We start from the raw sequence: 7,933 nt of genomic DNA, 5'->3' as shown, positions 1-7,933 counted from the left end.
ATTTAATGTCGAAGATAAATTAAATTCAAGTACAGCTCTACAGCAGGTCTTCTATTAATATTCTGGATTTATATTGTCACAGTTTTCAGAATTCAAACTTTCTGTATTTGAATTTTCTTTAAGTCTTGACCCAGATACTACTGGATATGTTGAGCTCACAGCCTGAGCTGGAGCCATTCAAGCCCAAGTCTCATAATCAGATTTCTCACTCTATGGCAGAGGTCTGATCTGTTCATGGCTGCCTGAGCTGGGAAGATCAGATGTGGTTCCACTCTGTTTCACAGCCTTGACAAGATGAGATTTGTACCATGAAGAAGTCTTTTTTATTTTTTGAGTGTGTCATTTTTTTCCTCGGCCCTGGTGTCAACTGTATTTTTCTGTTTTGAAAAACAGATGTAAAGCTAATCTAAAATACTCTGTAGGGCAGGTAGAAGGATAAAAAAAACAAGGGACTTTGCTCATCTTCGTAGGTTAGTATTATATGACATATTAATACTGTGCACTAGTACTGAGAAACATTTGCATCATTAAAAGGAATGTGAGGCTGAGAGCTGATCTCCTGTCATACTGAATTATCTTTCTAGGTCAGAAAGATGTGTTTTGCCTCTTCAGAGGAATGCAATGGATACATTACACTGCCATCTGATAAATGATGTGCCTGACTCACACCGAGCTTTTCTTTTTGTCTTGGAGAGAACCTCGTGCTCTGCTTTTTAACCCAGACAAAAAAAGATGATCAGAGAAAAAAACGCCTCCAAGGTGAGGAGCAAACAAATATTCCACTGGAAATAAGAGTGTAAATATGAGTGAAAATGATCCTTCTTCTTGCTATTCTGAAGTCAGAATGGGATGAAAGAGATATATTTCAACAAGACGGTAGCTGCAGACAGTAGGAGCCTAGTAGGAGTAGGGTTAATGAAATAATACATGCTTCTCATTTGAATGTAATCTGAATGCTTACTGATCTGACGGTCTTTGGTCCGGGAACATTTGGCCATGGAACTGTCACAAACATCTGCAGGTTATTAACATCTGCATTCTTCTCGAGTAATCACTACACCTGTCAACTGTTGTGTTGCTAAGCTCACTTCTCAACCAACTTAGTGATATATACTCACATTTTATTAGTATATTTATACTGCTTTTAATCCCCTACAAGAAAACTGATTGACTCTGTTCGTTTCTGTCTGTGAAGTTTTTAAAATGTTGTACTGAAACAACTTTTGATCAGTCAGGCATTGTTAATGGCAGAACCACAAACAGCTAATCACAGAGTGGCATTAAGACCATAAACTGTATATAAAAGATGGACCTCTCTTTCGAGTGTGAAAAGCTGATGTGGAAGTGCCTCAGGGGCAATTTTAGCCCATTTTTGGGGGTGCTTCAACATTACACCAGGTAACCTGCTGTGTTAAAAACGTGTTTTCCAACAATGTTTGCTACCCTACAATCCGTCCTGCTCTGTAGTAAAATCAGCGACATTTGACCGTCCTGTTGCTCCCTTTGAAATGTATATAGCCTATTTAAAATCTAAAACTTTAAATTGTCCGTAGCCTGCTGTTGTTACCACTGTCCTGTTTGAAATGGATACTAACTAGCTAACTGACTACTGACTGGATGCCCATTAACCTTATAACTCCTGTTGTGTGTGTGTGTGTGTGTGTGTGTGTGTGTGTGTGTGTGTGTGTGTGTGTGTGTGTGTGTGTGATTCTGTCCTACTGCTGTCCTTTATCAAAAGTCTTTCAGCATCATTGCTCTCAGCGTGACGTCCACCTCATGTGTAGGTGTGCTGGGCATGTATAGGGTTACCAAATATGCAGCATTTCCTGTAAGTCACATATAGGATAGGCATAACACGCACGCACACATACACACACCAAACTTTTCTAACTAAATCACACCCCTGCAAAATCTCATTGGACAGTTTAACATCTGTCTGTATGGATGCACACACTTGGTCTCCCTTTTACACACAATTACAGTCCATACATCCACACCAGAACATAATACAACACGCGCACATAATGGATGTAAGGAAGTTTTTTTTTTCAAAAAAAGGAGCCACGTGTAAGATCAAATGTGTAAAGTGTAAGATCAAATGATCTGTCAATCAAGAATAATGTTGGATCAGTGTTTCAATATTTATCTTTTATTAGATGTTCATGTGGTTTGGTTATTTGCCTTTTGGTTGAAAGTACACTGAGAGAGGACTTTTCATTAGTGATCTTAATAGTATTTTTTTCATATTAATGTAAATTTTCATCTAATTGAATACAATCTAGTTGTGTATGATTGTCAGTCCAAAGAGGGAGAGAGGAAAGAGGAGAAAGTACGAGGTCAGGAAGAACCAGGTATGAAAACAGACAGGGAACAGTGACAGGCAAAACAGAAACTGTTAAACTGACGAAGAGAAAAAACCTGATTTTACTCACACAATCAGGAAGTTGTGTTCTCCCTATATTAAAGCTGCTATACAGAATCTGCAAAACAAACTGGTTTGAAACATTTTGACCCTCTAACAACATTCCAACATAACATTATCATTGATTGGGGAGATTAAAATTCATGATATATTTTTATGTGGTTCAGCCACAACTTTACTAAAACCTCAGCCAGTAATGGGTAGGCCAACTTTTGGACCGTCCAGTTGTCTGTATGACTGCCGCATCAGAAAGTGCCAAACAGCCCTGGTGGAGTGAGGAGCTGTAAAGAGAAGCAGATGCTCTGTTTATATTCTAAAAATGTTTTAAGCTAGCTCGTTTCAAAGATTCTGTACTGCAGCTTTACCGGTAAATGTTTTCCAAAATCACACATACACTTACCTTATCAGTGTTTCTCAAACTTTTTACAGTGTGTACCACCTGAGAAAATGTCAAGCTCTCCCAAGTACCAAACATGAAACTCATAAATCTTACAACACAAAATTAGTGTTATTAAATTAGTCAAATTAGTGTCTGCAGTAAAGATTTTTTCATACATTGTATACATTCTACCACAGGCAAAGTTGCCTCCATTTTTATATTTTTTTATTAATATTTTGTAATAATTTATTTGTAATAAGTTATTCTGTTTTGGGAGTATTTTTTATGTAACTGTATTATATTATACATTAAAATTGAATCTCTGTCCAAAAAATGCACTCAGTTTACTTTTTACTCACCATGAGCATCATTCATTATTCTCCCGCAGTAACTAAGGTTAGGATATGTATTTCTTTTATTCTAATCCATTCTTGTTTTGCAGCATTTAAATAAACTTTATCAGATTTGATGGTTTTGTTACAGACTTTTCAAAATTTGGGGATTAAATTGTGTTAAAATGTACAGTGACAAAAACAGTGATGTTATGTTTTGTGACGAGGATCCAGGCACAGAGAGACTTGATGAATTTAAGAATCTTATGATTTAATAAAGAAATTTGCAGTCTTGCACAGAGATGGTAAAATTATAATGACTGATAACAGAGACGAAGACAACAGACGACGAGGACAGGGAGGAACAGGGGTTTAAATGCACCAAGGAGACAGTCAGAGAGAACTTGGGACAACTGGAGACATTTAAGGATGCAGGGACTGACAGAGACAGGGAAGAAGTCTCAACCTGACGTGTAAAGTTTATTTTGCCTGGCTGTTTATCTTTTTATTATCTTTGTTTATATTTATATGCTGGCCACAATGTTATTATATACAGTTGATGTCAAACAGTATTTAATGTTGCAGAATATTCATGCTGGAGGCAGTCTGACTTCTGTGAGAAGTGTTGGAGAAATGGTCAGATAACATGTAGCCAAAAATGAAGTGTAGGGTGTCATCGTGCATAAACAATGACAACAGACCATTTCCCTGTTGCTGAAATATACGTGGTCAGATGGTCAGTTAAGTTTGTTAACCATCCGTCACAGCCCCGATCCTGCTCACTTTATCCTAAAGTCAGGTTATAATTTCCACTGCTTGCCAATCTGCATACTTTATGCTGTGAATGAAGTCTGTGAAATTTAAAATGATTCTTTTTTTGTCTTTAAGTTCATTATCACTGGGGTTCAGCGACCCATAACTTAATGGTGATTTACATTTGTCTGAGTGTTACGGCCCTAGCTGGGCCTCCTGAAACTGCCCTTGTGTGGGTGTGGTTTTTTTCTCCGCCTCCTCCTCTCCCTGCCCCTGCCTTCTCCCTTAGGACACACCTGCTGCTCATCTGCCCTCGTTTACCACCAATTACCCTCAGAGGTGATATCTATAAGCTGGAGGAGAGCAGTGTGGGTGTGGGAGAGGCTTCTGGTGGTTTTCCTCTGTGCTGGGCAGTGTGTGAGACTGGTCTAGGTGTGGAAAAGGCCTGCTGTGTGTGACCAGCCCCACCGTGTGTGGCTCTTTGTGAGTAGCTCTTAACTGAGCAGTAGTCTTCCTTAAGTGTCGGTGGCCTCCATTATTTTGTTTGGCCTGCCTAGTTATTGCTAATAGCAGCGTTGCTGTCTTTTTCTGTTGAAGCCTTATAGTTTTCTTTGTTGACGTGGTCGCCGTCTCTTTGGGTTGGCCTGTCTGATTTATCATTAAAGCAGCGTTGCTGTCTCTTTTTGTTGGTGCTGTTTATATGAATATTGAGTTAACTGATTATAATAAAGATATATTTTGTGTTAAATACCTCTGCCTGGCGTTCTTTTCATTTCAACCTGGATCCAACTATTACTGTCCCCCACCCTCTTTGCCTAGTTTTCATGTGGGGACGTAACACTGAGTGTGAACTCCATCCTCTCCACTCTTTCCTGAACCACCAAATGCATTAGCTGGCTCCCTGGGGGCCTGTGATGTCATGGAAAAATGAAATGCATACTACTGCAGGACCACTGGAACCAGCTCGATTCTGTGCAGTTTGTCTCCAACGAGCGTCCTCTGCCCTGCTAATGACTTCATAATTATTATGTCATCACGTCAGGGAGCTAATTGCAACAGGGTTTATGTTGTGTGTCCAAAGTGAGCATCCAGGACTAAATGATGCTGACAGAGGATGTAAAGTAATAGTTCATTATCTAATAATAACCTTTAAACACTGTATGAAATCCTTGGAGAACATTGCATCACCATGCGATTAAAAAAGAACACACTTTTTTTTGTAAATAGCAATAACAATATTTTTATTAAGTTGAAATAATATCAGATGCAGCAAACAAAGTTGTTGTTTTTTTTCAAATCCAATGTGGTAATATTCAAATAATTACATTCAGCCAAAACAGGAAGAAAGTATTAAAAAGAAGAGGGAGGAAAAAAGAAAGAAAGAGATGATTTCAGTTCAGGAGGAGAGGTTGGGTTTGAGTGTTAGATGTGGGTGGATGTGGGTGGTGGTACATGCATCCCAGGTAGGATGTGGATGGGACAATACATTCATTTACAGTCATTTCCTCGTACCCTGTTAGCCCATAGTGCTGCGATGCCTCTCTCTGTTATATGGCTTTGCTCTCTGAACTCACACAAGCCTCCTCTCATTTCAGAGTGCACGCATCGCCATGTGCACCCAAACGCCCACCCCCGAGGATTTGTGGAACATTTTAATTAAAACAGCAGTGGCTAATGTGGGTTAAACATAGAGCATCTCTGCCTGGGAAGATTCCACTCTCCGTGTTCCTGCAGCACTTTTCACGCTCTCTGTCTGTCTTGTGTTTGCAGCTCTCGTCCTGATATCCACAGGCGGGTGGGGCTGTGGCGCGGAGAGAAAGAGATCCGTCCCCAGGCCCTTCAGCTTTGCTCTAAAATGGTAAGTAGGTTATAAGGGGACAGGGGCACCAACGCCAACTGAATATTCATACACCCCCCCACCCCCCTCCCCTGCGTTGATACTGTCCAACAGATGTTTTGATGTCTTTTTATAGCGCTGGGTTCTCCCGTCACTATCACACACGTACACACAGAATCTGGAACACCTCTCTCTAATAAGTATCCAATGTCAGTGCTTGCCTGAAGCAACAAACGAAAACACACTGCCCAGAGACACACACACACACACACAAAGGAATATGTTTCATTGCAAAGACATCTGTCAGACTCAGAGACAGCAGGGTGGTCTTTTGTTAGTAGCCCACAAAATATTGTTCACTTCAAAACAGAGACCGTGGAAGTAAAAAAACTGTGAGGAGTTTTCTGGGACAGCCAACCTCGAAAGATGTCACTTAGAAAACGGGTGGTGGTGGTGGTGAGGAGAGGCAGTGGGGGGAGGGTAACGACAGAGTGAAGGGGAAAACGATAGACAGGAGAGACACGCATCTCCCGATCACCAGGCGGTTTTATAATCGCTAGCTAATTGCCTGTCGGCAAAGGTGGCACTCAGATGTCCTCTTAGTTACGTAATGAGACCCCTGTGGGGATGGATGGAGGGCGAGAGAGAGAATGGGGAGGGGGGGGAAGGGACAAAAGAAAGGTGGGAGAAGAGGAGACAGGAAATGACAGGATGGCTACAGCAGGATGGAAACGGGACACATTCATCAGGCTGTCTGTGTGCGTGTCAGTGGGAAATCTGCTATTTTTTACTTTTTATATGGACAAAACACTCCCAGGAGGACAGAAAAGATGAAGAAATCCAGAAAAATGCCACTTCTACACAGGAAAAGGTTAATGGCTGAAGTCTCTAATAATAAAACACACTTGTGTGGATCTGTGTGAGACAGAATAAGACAGCTGGGTGAATGAAAAATGCATCACCTTCAGTCTCACACACACACAGCCACACACAGATGGAAGGTGAGGACGCTCAGAGACACACAAACACAGTGGTGGACAAAGTGAGAAGATAAATAGAGGAAAAAAGGAGGGGGTTTCAGGGTGGGGCGTGGACAATGGCACACTCGCGTCACGACACCCAGACAAAAGCACAACCTCGCTTTGCCAGCATCGCCCAGCTTTTAATGTCAACCAAAAGGACAATGACGCAAATGGGCCGGCTGTAACCTCCAGCTACAGCAGGCGGACACAGAGGAGACGCAACAGGATCTTTGCTCTCGCCGTCCGACTCCAACTCAGGATTTTTACTCTGCTCTCACTCCTATTGTTTGTTTGTTTTTTTAGCAAAGGGGGGAAGGAGGCCAAGCTACGGCCTGAGTGACATCGTAGATTTGATTATGGCGATGATGATGAAACATGGGAGGTCAAATGAAAGGCACAGCTTCAATGGTTCCCCCTGAGTTGTCACAATCTTTTCAAATGCTCCTCCTCATATTCACATAGTTTTGATCAGAATTCAGACGATTTAGCTTTATCGCCACTTTTTGCTTAATTTTTTTTTCATTTTATGCACCTTTTGTTTTTTTTAATCTCCCACACTGGTAGAAGTCAAACCTCTGTCCAGCTCCCAGCTACACCAGACACTGTTTTAAAGGGAATTGCTGCATTGAAGGGATTTTGGAATGAATATACGGTGCAAGCTTAAAGTGCTTGCTGACATCTTACAATACAGACACACATACACACAATAACACACCCACACACCTGTGCAAAAACTTACAGAGTAGCACAGTGAGGCTTTTCTAAACAGTCGAACAAAATAAATTAAGGGATGTGGGGACTGATTCTGTGCTTTAATTATTTGTAGAAAATGAGTATGCGCACCGGGCTTTTTCTCACATACAAAGCACACACACACACGAGCAGGCGGAGGATGAGAGCTGAGCGGTGTGATGCGAGCGGGGGCGGGATGCATCGATGCTCTGGTCCGATGGGATTTCCTGAGTTGTATGAATGACAGTCCCTCTGGGAGAACCTCAACAGGACTCCTGACGTCACAATGGAGACAGGAGATTCTGCAACGTGTCACATAAACATGCCCTTTTGCCAAGCATCGTAGAAAAAGAAGAGAAAGTCGAGAATAAAAGGCAAAGCTTTCCGAGAGTCAGCATGAGAGAAGAGAGCGAAGAGCGTTTTTGGAAAGAAAAAAAGGAGGAAGGGAGGGAAAAA

This window comes from Astatotilapia calliptera, chromosome 14 (assembly GCF_964374335.1).
Source record: "Astatotilapia calliptera chromosome 14, fAstCal68.1, whole genome shotgun sequence".
NCBI classification, from domain to species: domain Eukaryota; kingdom Metazoa; phylum Chordata; class Actinopteri; order Cichliformes; family Cichlidae; genus Astatotilapia; species Astatotilapia calliptera.
The sequence above is the reverse complement of the archived record's forward strand: the minus strand, read 5'-3'. Positions refer to the sequence as shown.